The sequence below is a fragment of the Mesocricetus auratus genome, unplaced genomic scaffold (genome assembly GCF_017639785.1).
Source record: "Mesocricetus auratus isolate SY011 unplaced genomic scaffold, BCM_Maur_2.0 Super-Scaffold_100011, whole genome shotgun sequence".
Taxonomy (NCBI): Eukaryota; Metazoa; Chordata; class Mammalia; order Rodentia; family Cricetidae; genus Mesocricetus; species Mesocricetus auratus.
In genome coordinates this window covers 80,214,086-80,228,451 of record NW_024429195.1, presented here as the reverse complement: position 1 = coordinate 80,228,451, position 14,366 = coordinate 80,214,086, and the positions used below count along the sequence as shown (strand labels likewise).

Genomic DNA, 14,366 nt, shown 5'->3' with positions numbered 1-14,366 from the left:
AGGATCCAGTTTGCCAGTATTTTATTGAGTATTTTTTCATCAATGTTCATGAGGGATATTGGTCTGAAGTTCTCTTTCTTAGTTGTGCCTTTGTATGGCTTGTGTATCAAACTCGTAAAAAGGCCCTTCTGTTTCTACTGCATTGAATACTTTGAGGAGAATTGGTATAAGATGATCTTTGAATTTATCATAGAATTCTGCACTGAGGCCATCTGGGCCTGGGCTTTTTTTGGTTGGGAGACTTTTGATGACTGTTTCTATTTCCATAGTGGTTATAGGTCTATTTAAATTGCTTATCTGTTCTTTATTTAATTTTGGCAGGTGATATCTATCCAGAAAGTTGTCCATTTCCTTTAGTTTTTGAATTTTGTGGAGTACAGGTTTTCAAAGTATGACCTGATGATTCTTTGGATTTCCTCTGAGTCCTTTGTTGTATCTCCATTTTCATTCTGATTTTGTTAATTTTCATGTTCACATTTTGCTGTTTGGTGAGTTTGGATAAAGGTTTGTCTATTTTGTTGATTTTCTCAAAGAACCAACTCTTCGTTACATTGATTCTTTGTATCGTTTTCCTAGTTTTTACTTTATTGAGTTCAGGCCTCAGTTTGATTATTTCCTGGGGGTCTACTCCTCCTGGGTGAGTTTCTTCATGTGGGAACTTAGTGCTATGAACTTTCCACTTAGCATTGCTTTCAAAGTGTCCCATAAATTTGGGTATGTTGTGTCTTCATTCTCATTGAATTCTAGGAAGTCTTTAATTTCTTTTTTTATTTCTTCTGTGACCAGCGGTGGTGCAATTGCACATTATTCAATTTCCATGAGTTTGTAGGGTTTCTGTAATTTGTGTTTTTGTTGAATTCTAATTTTAAAGTATGGTGGTCTGATAAGATACATGGAGTTATTCCAATTTTTTTGTACCTGTTGAGGTTTGATATGTTGCCAAGTATGTGGTTGATTTTTGAGAAGGTTCCATGTGGCGCTGAGAAGAAGATATATTCTTTTGTGTTTGGATGGAATGTTCTATAGATGTCAAACCCAATTGGGTAATAACTTCTATTAGTTCCTCTGTTTCTTTGTTAAGTTTCATCTGGTAGTCCTGTCTAGTGGTGAGAGTGGGGTGTTGAAGTCTCCCACTATAACTGTTTGAGGTTTTATGTGTGGTTTGAGTTTTAGTAATATCTCTTTTATGAATATGGATGACTTTGTGTTTGGGGCATAGATGTTCAGAATCGAGACTTCATCTTGGTGGATTTCTCCTGTGATGAATATGAAATGACCCTCTTCATTTCTTTTTATTGATTTCAGTTTAAAGTCTAGTTTGTTAGATATTATGATAGCTACCCCTGCTTGTTTCTTGGGTCAATTGGATTGGAAAATCTTTTTCCAACCCTTAACTCTGAGGTAACATCTGTCTTTGAAGCTGAAGTGTGTTTCTTGTATACAGCAGAAGGATGGATTCTGTCTTTGAATCCATTCTGTTAGCCTGTGCCTTTTTATGGGTGAGTTAAGACCATTAATGTTTAGGGATATTAATGACCTTTCATTGCTCATTCTTGTTTGTTTTGGAATGCTTGATGGTGGTGGAATTGTGTGTGGATTTCCACACCTTTTCTCTTTTGGCTGTTGGTAAAGTGGGATTATCTGTTACCTATGTTTGTCTGGTTGTAGCTGACTTCCTTGGATTGGAGTTTTCCTTCTAGAACTTTCTGTAGGGCTGGGTTAGTGTATATGTATTGCTTAAATCTGGTTTTGTCATGGAATATCTTGTTTTCTCCATCTATATTGATTGACAGCTTTGCTGAGTATAGTAGTCTGGGATGGCATTCATGGTCTCTTAGTGTTGATAGAATATCTATCCAGGACCTTCTGGCTTTCAGAGTTTCCATAGAGAAGTCAGGTGTAATTCTGATAGGTTTGCTTTTATATGTTATTTGACCTTTCTCCTTAGCTGCTCTAAGTATTCTTTCTTTATTCTGTATGCTTGGGGTCTTGATTATTATGTGGCAAGGGGACTTTTTTTTGGTTCACTCTATTTGGTGTTCTGTAAGCTTCTTGTACCTTCATTGGTATGTCTTTCTTTAGGTTGGGAAAGTTTTCTTCTATGATTTTGTTGAATATGTTTTCTGCCCTTTTGAGTTGTGTTTCTGTACCTTCTTCTATACCCATTATTCTTAGGTTTGGTCTTTTCACAGTGTCCCATATTTCCTGGATGTTTTTTGTTAGGGATTTGTTGGACTTAAGATTTTCTTTGGTCGATGAATCTATTTCTCCTAGTGTGTCTTCAACACCTGAGATTCTCTTTTTCATCTCTTGTATTCTGTTGGTTATGCTTGCATCTGTAGTACCTGGCCTTTTCCCCAGTTTTTCTATTTACAGCATTCCTTCAGACTGTGTTTTTTATTGTCTCCATGTCAGCTCTCAACCATTGCAATGTTTGAATTGTTTCTTGTAATTTTTGCTTTGTATTTTCCTCCCATTCTTGCATTTATTAGATATTTTGGTTTGTTTTTTTCTTCCATTTCTTTAAGGGATTTTCTCATATCCTCTTTGAGGGCCTCTATCATTTTCATGAAAGTGTTTTTAAGGTCATTGCCTTCTGCTTCATCTTTACTGGGGTGTTTAGGTTTTGCTGGTATAGAATCTCTAGACTCTGGTGGTGTCATATTTGTTTTTCAGTTGCTGAGTGTGTTCTTATATTGCCTATTTCCCATCACTTCTTCCAGTGGATGTAGTAAGAGCCTCTTCCTCTCCTGGTGGGTAGGCAACCAGGGTTCCCTTTCGGTGAGTGCAAACAAATCCAATATTCTCTGCCCTTTGCTCTCTACTCTCTGTCCTCTGCCTGAGTGTGGGCAGGAGTGGACCTGCTCTCTCTGAAGGCTCCTGGTAGCTTGGTCGTCAGGGGGCGAGTTGGCCTGGCTGCTGTCTCCAGGTCAGGGGATCCGAGAGAGGGGGAGTGGGAGGAATTTGTGTCTAAGATGGGGACCCAGAGCTCATCTCTCTCCTCTGCCTGAGTGTGGGCAGAAGTGCATCGATTTATTTTAAATGCAGACATGGGTTCTACTCATGTGAAATTCTCAAACAGTATCATGGGAGGTGACTGGGCTGGGGTCTGCATTTTAATAAACAAGCTGGTTGATTCCAACAAAAGAGATCTGTGTTAAACTATTTCAAGTGACTTTCCTCCAATTCCAATCCTGTGTCAAGCTCCACTTCAGCTGATAAAGTCTGCTTCCCTTATACTTTTACCATCCAGCAATAAACCCATAGTTCAAGCTACTCCTTTTCCACTTTAGACGACTACCAACATTCCAAGGAGCTGCTTTGGACTTTAAATTTTTAATGTGTCAACTACTTGCCCCCCACTACTTTATCATGACATTTCTCTAACACTATAAACATATTTATGTGATGAAGTTCTTTGCAGAGATATGAAATATAGTATTTAGAATGTTTCCTCCAAGATGTTGGGAGATGTCGTTCTGTAAATATGTGTTTGATTGGTTTGAATAAAGCACTGTTGGCCAATAGGAAAACAAGACAGGTGGGACCAAGAGTCTAGGAGGATTCTGGGAATTATAGTGAGGAGAGGTCTTGCCATGTGATCTCCTAGGAGCCACGGGCACTCAGGAGTGCATCCTCAAAAAGATAAGTTCTTATAAAATATATATTAATAATTATGGGTTAATAACAAATCAGAGCTAGCCGATAAGAAACCAAGCAAATGGCCAACAGCTTCATAATAAAAAAAAAAGAATGTTTCCTCCAGGGCATCACCAAAGATTCATTTTTACCTTCCTGGCAGAGATGCTGCCTACACAGGAAAGCTTCATGTAAATCAAAGCCTTGGGATACCCACAGACCCCAACCCACTCCCATTCATCTTTCCCTGAGGCTCTGCTTCTCCACAGTGCTGCCACCTACTGCCAGAAGTTGTTCAAAAGTGTTGCAAATCGACCCCCAAACGTCTTGTCAGTTCCTTTCTTTCTTTGAATGGTTGCAGTTGTCTGCTGGCCACCTTCCCACGGCCACCCTTCGAATCTGTCTCCACGAAGAGCTGACTATCTCCCACCCCTGCTTTAGTCATCAGGGCTTCCCTGCTGCCAGTGAGAGGAAGTTTCAATCCTTCAAGACAGTGACCAAGCTCTCTCAAGTGTAGCGGCCAGTGCAGCTTGTCTGTTTCATGCTTTCTTTCTCTCCCTTTATGCTCCTGCTTTACTGAGCTAATCTTACTATGTCATGTGACTTTGACCTTCACCCACTGGTTCTCTCTTTCTGAAACTCTTACTCCACATTACCTGGTTTATTCATTTACATTCTTTGAAACTCAGCCTCCCTTGATCATCTTAAAGAGTCATCCCTGAGAGCACTAATGATGTTCAACCGTCCTCCTGCATAGTATCCAAACATTCTTCTCATGGTGTTTCTCTGAACCCTTGTGTGTCTCACATTAAATCCTCAAATTGTGGGTGGTAGCAATTGCTTCTTTTTATCTATCTATCCCCAGAAGCTACCGGAGCCCTTGGCACATGACAAATGTTCAAGAAACCATTTACTACACTAAACTTGAGATGCTCTTCCCAAGGTTGAGGCTACTAATTAGTATTAAAATGCACAAAAAAGCAGGTGTCCAGGAAGGAGCTATAAAGAAAACATGGCCTTGATAATTCACCAATGGGTAATTATTTCTAAATAATTCAGATGAACCAGAATTGGTCCTGAAAGATGCCCAAACATCCAGGCAGTTCTTTGGAAAAGTCAGCCAGTTGGCATCACAGAAACCCAAACATTCAACAAGCCATCCCAGTGGGCTCGTGGCGTTTCAGCAGGTGTCTGTGAAGCCTGTGATGGAAGGAATCACTGATCACACTTTATTCATTTCTCCCTTCTCCCACGTGCCTTTCCTCCCTCATCCAGCAAACCTACGCTGGGGTTACAGCACCCGTGTGAACCGCAGATACGGAAAAGCACTCTTATTTGAGTAAGCTCCCTGCACTGCAAAGAATAAACACAGCATCCATGGAAAACCCTACATATGAAAGGGCAAGTTGAACCAAGTTTCTGTGAAGCAGGGCCCCCTTTTAGGTCCGGGACACGTGGCCTCTCCGGCTGAATGGACAGACATCTGAATGTGCGAGAGCGGCTAACAGCAACCCAAACAAGACGGCCATTCTCACTCCGCTCAGACCATCGCTCAGAGGGGCCTGCGCTAGGACGGACTCTACATGCTAAGTAACTCCTTTTCTTCATTCATGTTGACTTGATGGCTGGAGCCAGGTGAAAAGACAATTGACCCAAACAGCCGCACTGAACGTGAAGCTTCGCTAACGAGGTGGGCATTGTAAGACTCCAAGTGCGTGCCACTTTCTAGAACTGCATCCTTTATGCAAAGGGAAAATTATTAAAGAAGACTGGGGTGGGCAGCCTAGGAGCCCTTTGGTGGGCTGTTTTCTACTTTTGTTGTGTTGTGCGCTTTCTTGCAGGCGACTTTTGGGCAAATACTGCATCTTCAGCCAGGAGAAGTTGGCGGAGTACAAAAGGGCTTTTGAAGCAGCGAGTGTAAATTCAGACTCCTTTTCTTCCTTCCTTCCTTCCTTTCTTTCTTTGCCTCCTCTCTTTTCCTATGTCTGCAGACCGCTCAGTGGAAATAATAAGCACCATTGCTTGCCGTCCGCATCCCATGAATTACTCAATCATCAAATGCAGCTCTAGAAAGGAGGCACGCTTTATTCTCTTCGGCAGAAGTCTCTGCCCATTCTTTATTTACGTGTCGCTGTGGGGCTAAGCAATACACAGCCCATCAACACACACACACAACACACACACACACACACACACACACACACACACACACACACACACACACACACACACGGCCATTAAACAAATTAAAAGGATGGGGCTGACTAGCACAGTACCCTTGGAATCCTCAATTTGATTAGCCCAAGTTTAATACACAAAAGCTAGGGAAGGAGGGGCCAACTGCTCTTTAATAACCTGTACAATTAAATTATGCTGCTGAATCTAACTATTCTGTGCTTTTTAACGGAGTCTTATTATCTGATTACTTATAGAAGAGAATTGTGTCTTCAGCCTTTCTGAGCAAGTCATAGAGAGGCTCGCTCTGGCAGCTTTATGTTTTAACTGACGGTTCTTTTCACTTTCTGGAACCGTTTTTTTTTTTGTTTGTTTGTTTGTTTTGTTTTTGCTGTCATGCACTTTATCTTCAAAATATTTCAAATAGTTTTAGTTTCTTGTGAGCCCCTGTCTTTCTTTCAGGCTCCTTGAAGCCTGGGTTCAGGAAAGGTATTGTAATTAGAAAATGCTTTTCCCTTGGGTTCAAGTACATTTAGATTGAGCGTTGCCTAATTGTCTTAATGTATTTTAGAATGTAGAGAGCATCCGGTTCCTTTCTTTCTGGGGGAGGTATTCTGATTCATGAGATCTGGGGGCTGGAGAGATAGCTCAATGGTTAAGAACATCTAAAGCTCTTGCAGAGGATAAGTTTTGGTTTCCAGTTTCCAAGTTGAATAGCCCACCATCTTCAGTAACTCCTGCTCCAGATGATCTAAGGTATCTGACTGCCTGGGCATTCTCTCTCTCTCTCTCTCTCTCTCTCTCTCTCTCTCTCTCTCTCTCTCTCTCTCTCTCTCACACACACACACACACACACACACACACACACACACACAAATTTTTTACAAGGATTGGGGCATACTACCAAACATTAAAGGGCTATTTATGACAGAGACTGGTACAGTGTGGTTTGATTTTCTAAGACTCAATCTGCCATGCTATGTTTTTTCTCTCTGTGAGGATTTTGTTTTAGATGGGTTCTTACTGTTTGCTCAAGTTGACTTCAAACTGATGATCCTGTGTCTTCCTGCTCAGTAGTTAAGACTGAGGAATTGTGAGTATTCATTAAAACACCTGGATTACAATTATCATTTTTTATGAGAAGACTATGCAAGTCTATCCAAGAATCCCTCACTGCAAGGTTGGAACAAAACTCAAGCTATCATATTCTGTGGGTTTTGACTCCTTTGTTCATATTATCACTCCTCCCTCATTTCCATTGTACTCCAGGAACTTGGCCCAATAGCTAACTGTGGATTTTTGCATCTGCTTCCATCTATTTCTAAAAGAGGGTTCTATCGTCTCTCTAGTTGTGGATTGTAGGTTGAGTATCTTTTGCTTTATGCCTGGTACCCACTTATGAATAAGTACATACTATATTTGTCATTCTTGGTCTGGGTTATCTTACTCACGATGGTTTTTTCTAGTTCTGTCTATTGATTCTTACCACTGTGTAAATGCACCACATTTTCTTTATCCATTCTTCAGTTGAGGGACATCTGGTTTGTTTCCAAGATCTGACTATTACGAATAATGTTGCTATGAACATGGCTGAGCAAATGTCCTTGTGTGAATGTGCCTCCTTTGGGTATATGCCCAAAAGTGGTATTGCAGGCTCTTGAGGTAGGTTGATCTGTAATTTTCTGAGAAATCACCATATTGATTTCCACAGCAACTGTACAAGCAATGGAAGAGTGTTCCCCATTCTCTACATCCTCTCTAGCATAAGCTGTCATTGGTGGTTTTGATCTTGGTCATTCTGATCCGTGTCAGATGGAATCTCTGAGTTGTCTTGATTTGCATTTTCCTGATGACTTATGGATGTTAAGCATTTCCTTGAGTGTCTTTCAGCCATTTGAGATTGACCACTTCCTAAACAGAACACCAGTAGCACAGACACTGAGAGCAACAATTAATAAATAGTACCTCCTGAAACTGAGAAGCTTCTGTAAAGCAAAGTATACGGTCAACAAGACAAAATGGCTTCCTACAGAATGGGAAAAGATCTTCACTAACCCCACATCTGACAGAGGATTCATCTCCAAAATATACAAAGAACTCATGAAACTAGACCTAAAAACCACCAAATAATCCAATGTTTAAAAATGGGGTATGGATCTAAACAGAGAATTCTCAAAAGAGAATGTTTTTACTACTCGCTTCTATCACAGCTGCTACTGGACCTGAGTTGCTCTTGGAAAATCAGGACTACCCATTTCCACCTGAGGTGCACACGATGAATAAGCAGCAGTGAATTGTGGGAGTATCATTTTCAGATGCAAACAATAGCAACTTCTTGCTGGGACCGAGTCCCAAGAATCCCATGTGATCTTCCAAGGGGTTTTCAGGTTGCACTTTGTTTCAGTGTAGAATAGTTTGGGAGTGAAGAGTCCCGATACCAAAGCCAGACAATTTGGTGTCAGATCTCAACTTCTGACCCCTACTGTCCCAACAGGAATTAGTGCCTGTGTCCAATGTGTTCCTGGAAAGAGTTAAGCTTCAATGAGTGATGCTGTGGCTTTTATTAGCCTGCAGAGGCAGCACTGTTCATCTGCAAATCTCAGAATCGGGCTCTGGTCTAGAGTCACATCTGGTATAGAGGAAAGGAGCTCAGAATCGTCTTCTTTCTGGAAGACAGAGAGAATGCCTTCCTTTACTTATACTCATCACCAGCCCCAAATGTGTGTGCACATAATGAGAAGCAGTGTGACACAGGTTCATAAAAGGGAATGATCAAATTCCTGCAGTGAGCTAATGAGGTGGATTAAGATGAGAAGAAATTAAATGGAAGACCAAAGTATAGAAGACACAACTGTAACAAAGAGACAGGTAGGTGCGGAGTAAGAGAGGCTGGGAGGCGTGGATGGAGGGGAAACTGCTGTCACTGTGTAACGTGTGAGAGAGCAGTTAAAAAATAAGGAGAAGATTAAACACTACTGTAGAGAAAGCAAAGGAAGCATTTGCCTAATGAAAACCACTGATACAAGCAAAAGAAATAGCATAAACATTAGATGAATGTTACAAAGATTTCTCAGTTGCCCTTCCTGTCATGACTTAGGATATAGGAGAAAGGCAAAATCCATTTTGTTATAGTAGAGGGCATTGAATTTGCACAGAAAGCTTGGCAAGGACTCCTGACCTTCATGGGCAGAGGCATGATTCTCTGAGTCCAGCATTTGTGAGAATCAGATTTTCCTTAAAACATTAGGGTGTCCACAAATGACATTTAGTCAAGCACTCTCCCATGAAAAATCCAGAGAGGAAGTAAGAGAGCTGGAGGGCAGCTTTTCTACTCCCAAGTGAATTCAAACTTATTCCTTAGAGTCTGCAAGTTGCTGGTCCCTTGTTTATAAATGAGGGCATTAAATTGAAGAGTCCTCAATCAGTTACATTTCATTATCTTATATGATATACCATATAGATGCCACTTCAAAATGAAATGAAATTACCTTGGTTTCATAATACTTGGTAGCAGCCATGGGGTGACAATTTCTCCCCCAAAGAACCACTGAGTTACTGGAGAGATGAGGACTGCTTCAAAGCTGTTTAAAGAAAGCTCTGTCCACGAAGTTCAATTATTGAGCAATACAAACCACCATGCCCATAGGGTCAGGTGGTGGGAAGTTTAATGATTAACTTGTGGGATTTGAATTCAAGAGACACACTTGGTGAAACTCAGATGCTATGCACAGATGCAGGTGATGTTGGCTTCAGAATTGGGTAATTATAGCATGTTTTCCTGAAAAAAATTCCAGGAAAAAAATTCAACGCTCTTGGAAAGAGTTTGTAGAAAATCGCTGAAAGGGACAAACAAAAATCTTGGAATGGTTTGTTAGAATATAGTCACCAACAGAGGACAATGGATTTGCTGCACAACACAGTCATGAAACATCTCACTGCAGTTGTGGGTTGGCTTAGGGGTTGTGAAATCAAAGGCAAGGCTTTGCTTCTCCAAGTCTCTCTTTCTCCCCCTCCCTGCTTTTTTTCAGTGACAGGGTTTCTCTGTGTATGTAGCCTTGACTATGTTGTAACTAGTTCTGTTGACTAGGCTGGCCTCAAACTCACAGAGATCCACCTGCCTCTGTCTCTCGAGTACTTGGATTAAAGGTGTGCACCACCACCACCCAGCTTTTCTTTCTCTTTCTGTATGAATACAGATGAATATACATGTTGGGAGGGAACTAAGTAAGTGGAAACATAGAATTCTGAAATTAATGTAGTTATTATTGCCATTATTGATCTCATAGCCTAATTCTATCCACCCAATTGCCTAATTCTTTCTATCATTCATGCTATCACCTACTTTTCCACTGACACAGAGTCAGAAATCTACACAGCAGGAGACCTGGGTGATTCATGAGCTCTAGCAACCTCCTTCTGCCTACAATTTGGGAAATGAATGAGTGAGCTTTTGAACACTCCATTGTTCTACTTTGTGCTTTATGTAATCAATTCTGGAGTCCCAAATGAGCAATTTCTGATAATGGCTAACACAGAGACAGCAAGTTATCTCCATCACTTCCAATTTCTGAGTTCCTTTCATTGTGTTCTCCTGGTTTTCACTGGACGTCCGGTCTACTCACCAGCAGCCGAGTGCACTCTTCTGTCCCAGCATCACATGCTAAGAAGAGGAGGAAAAACCTCATCCTTTCTCTGTCCCCAGTAAGGGGAAGCAAGACTGAATATTTTACCTTTTGCTCATCTCTCTCCTTCTACCTGAAATCAAAACCCAGGCCTCAATATCGCTATTTCTCTAGTAACTTCAAAATTTCCTTTTTAGCACTTGTTTCTAATTTTTAAGTGTCAGTTTCTTAAGGATATCACTCTCCCAGCTTCTAAGACTCAAAATCATGGTTTTCCCTTTCTCCTTCCCATCGACCTTGACTTCTTAGGGGATCCAACCAATCGCCAAGATTAGAAAGTATTTCTTTCATAATGATCCTTACTTTTATCTCATTGTTTGCTTATGCCTCTAAATTTTATTTCTTGTGCTTACAATCTTCTCATTAATTTGCTCATTCATAATTCATTCAGCATGTATTTATGGAGAGTCTTTTAGTGAATAGGGCAGAAAACCACTTGCTTTCTGGAAGGGAAGATGATAATAGACAAATAAATAAAACATATACTTGTGTGTTTATATAATTGCATATAGTGAAAAGGGACAGGAAGAACATTAGAGCAGGTTAAGATAATAGATAGATGGGGGAATCTGAAGAGATGCCTCAAAAAATAGACATGCTTGTCCCCAAGCCTGATGACCTTTCTTAGATCCCCTATAGTGAAAGTAGGGAATGAATTTCTACAGCTTGTCCTCTGACCTCCACATGAGTGCACGCCCAGGCGCGCGCATGCACTCGCGTGCGTGCGCACACACACACACACACACACACACAGATTAAGATGGCTGCCATTTCAGTGCCCCTTTTGCATTTATGATATTTGTACCCGGGATAAGAGTCATTGAGAAAAGCAAAGAGCTATTATAGAAGCTCCAGCAGAGAAGGTGCTTAGCATGGTCTAGGAACCATGTGGCAGCAATATTGAACACAAAAGACAAGAGGAATATCACAATGGATAAGTGGAGACTGTGCTGGGTACAGAATGCTTTGTCTGGGCAAGCAACCTCAAAAAAGTCACTTTTTTGTTGTACTAGAGGGTCTATAAGATACCATGATGCCTCCGCTGGACTGTTGCTGACATTAGAACAAGGTCACGTGTGTGTCTGTCTGTCTGTCTGTATGCCTGTGTGTCTGTGTACATTTTGCTCCTCTAAACTGAAAGGAGTTTTCTCTGTCGGATATCCTCTGGCTCTAAAATATCTACTACCTTGTTTATTACTATTGCTACTATACTACACACACACACACACACACACACACACACACACGCACACACACACACACACACACACGCACACACACTCACAAAGCAGCAACATACAGTAAACTGAAGTGAGTCAATTGGTGTCCAACTCAGTGATAGAAAGAAAAGGGTTAGAGGAGGATACAGGGAGACAGCACAGAGCACCTCATTCTATAAGTCCCTTAGTGAGGACTAGGGACTCTACTGGAATGCACAAATTCCTGAACTCAGTCTCCAATACTGATTAAGCTGGGTGTGGTGACACATGCTTGTAATTTCAGCATTTGTGAGGTGGAGGCAGGTGTATCAGGAGTTCAAGTCCATCCTTGGCTACACACGGGGTTTGAGGCCAGCCTGGGTTACATGGGACTTCACCTCAGAAACAAAAGCAAAACAAAGTTAAGAAAAACAAATCAGCTTGGATTATTGCACTAACACCTTGTTTTTAGTCTCTGTCCTTCCATTTTTGGATTGCTATCACTGTTTTTAACCATACAGAAATCACATTTACATCTTCAGCATCATCCTCAGCTCAGATAACATGTTATCTTCTTACTCCAGCCCTAGATTTCTTCATTCCCTTTTATACTTCTATACTTCTCAGCATGACTCATTGCTGTAGACTGTCTGTTCCCCAATCTATTTCTAAAAGTGGAAATTATCTTTCCTAGATGATATTTCATCTCTGTCTACCTTTTTAAAAAGACTTCCGATGTGGAGAATAAGAGCATGAAGTACCCACCATTCCCGCTTCTCCTCTCATTCCCCCAACAAAGACATGCATGTACATATGGGCTTAGAAAAATTCAAAACATGGAAATTAAGTGTAATTAAACTGTGTGTGTGTGTGTGTGTGTAGAGAGAGAGAGAGAGAGAGAGAGCTATTTAGCTATTTATAAACAATTAGAGTATTCCTACACATGCTGGTGTGAATCCTGTCACACGAGATTAAGTCAACAGTGAAGGAGAGGCAGCTTGTCCCTTCTGCCCAGTTAAGGCAGGAACCAGCCAATGGCTGGAACACCATTGTAAGGTTGCTTCTAGAGGGAGGAATTGATCAAGGGGGTCTAAAACAAGAGTCTGCTTAGAGAAAAGGCTGATGTGTCAATCAAGATCCCTGTGGTCTGAGCCTATGTGGATGGGGTCTGTAATGGGATGTTTGGGTAGCATGACTTGATTATATGCATGATTTCTGTGAAGATGGGGCTCAAGACACTGCCAAGTGACCTGAACTTGAGAAAGGGCTTTGGTGACGTTGACTTGAGTCTTCATGTCTCCTTTTTGGAACTGGGCTGTGCCAAAATGGATTAGGCCTGGATTCATGGCCAAGAGGGGGTTCTGGCTTTGGAGATTATCATTGTATGCAGAAAGGATGATATCAGGGTCCACACTCTCAAGTGCTGTGCTGCTGCTTATTTACAGGAATTGCAGCTTCTCTAGATAGTAAACACGTGATGTCAGGAACGGGCCCAGATTTATCACCAGTGTTCCATAGCCTTTGTTGTAGAGTAGGCACGCAGTCGACTGAAAAACCAGTTTGTGAAATTTTTCAGTGGAGTTTGTTAAAAGAGAACATGAAGGAAAAGTCCATCCGTTTGCTGTGTTATCTGAGCCTGAGCTTTGCCTGCTATTGTTTGCATATAGCCTTTGGACCATGAAGAACTGCTATTGCCTTATACATGCATTTGTATCCTTCTCCCTCAATTGACAGATGGATTTCAGCATGAACTCTTATCACTGGCAAGGCTGTGCCACCTCCTCAAACAGTGCCACCAACTGGGAATGAGTATTCAGATACCCGAGTCTGGGGGGCAGAGGTGGTTTTGCTCCTTGGAGCTCAACTTGTATCCCAGAAGTAGTGGGCTGCCTGATTCTTCCTTCTTGTCGCACATCAACCTCAATCTGCCATTGATTGGGACCTAGATGAAGCACCCTTTCCACAGAGCAGGATCAATTTAGCCAATTTGTCTGATTGAGATGCTGCTGAGCTCAGTTCCTGCAAGCACTGGATTTGGCAAAGGGGCAAACTTTGTGGAGGGCTGCACTTAATTAAAGCTGCTCCTTGTTTAATTAGTAAAAATCTTTCCATTGTTGTCTGACACTTACGTGAGCAAAAGGACCTCTAATAGACAACAAATGTCAAACGGTGCTCTCTAGCAAAAAGGGACGGCTTCTGGGGCGGAAGAGGATTGTTCCTCCTTTAATAGAAATGGATTTCAAATATAATTTGCTGTTGCTACCTGGTGAAAGGCCATCTCTCCCCATGAACCCGTGGGATGCTGAGAGGATCTCCGCTTCCTTCCAGAAAGCCATGTTTCAAATTAATTTGTTCAGATGCTAAGCCGAGGGACAGCCGTGCTGCCGGAAGAACAATTGCTTTCTCTGGGTAGCCTCCATGCTGGTTCCCTCAGCTCGCCTTGTGTTCCAAACCTTGGCTGGGTCTTCGACAGTGGTTCAATATTGTGCAGGCTCAGTAGTTTCGTCTCAGCCAAATCAGTGACACAAAAGACGAAAGCCTGGTGAGCCTGTCATGATGTGCCAAGTTTACACAACCTGCCTTGGAAGTTAGTGAGGCTGATTCTGAGAGGAAATCTGAGAAACACGGGGCGGCTTTTCATTAGCTGCCTGTTCAGTAGGACGTATATATT

General features: G+C 41.6%; 1 long non-coding RNA gene across 1 annotated transcript in view; it reads left to right on the top strand.

Annotated features, from left to right (window-relative positions):
• The first annotated feature begins 5,159 nt into the window (after window positions 1–5,159).
• LOC121143323 overlaps window positions 5,160–14,366 on the top strand; it is a 50,322-nt gene continuing 41,115 nt past the window's right edge. The window contains exon 1 of the long non-coding RNA XR_005880545.1: window positions 5,160–5,329. This is a non-coding gene — a long non-coding RNA (uncharacterized LOC121143323). The remainder of the gene's footprint in view (window positions 5,330–14,366) is intronic.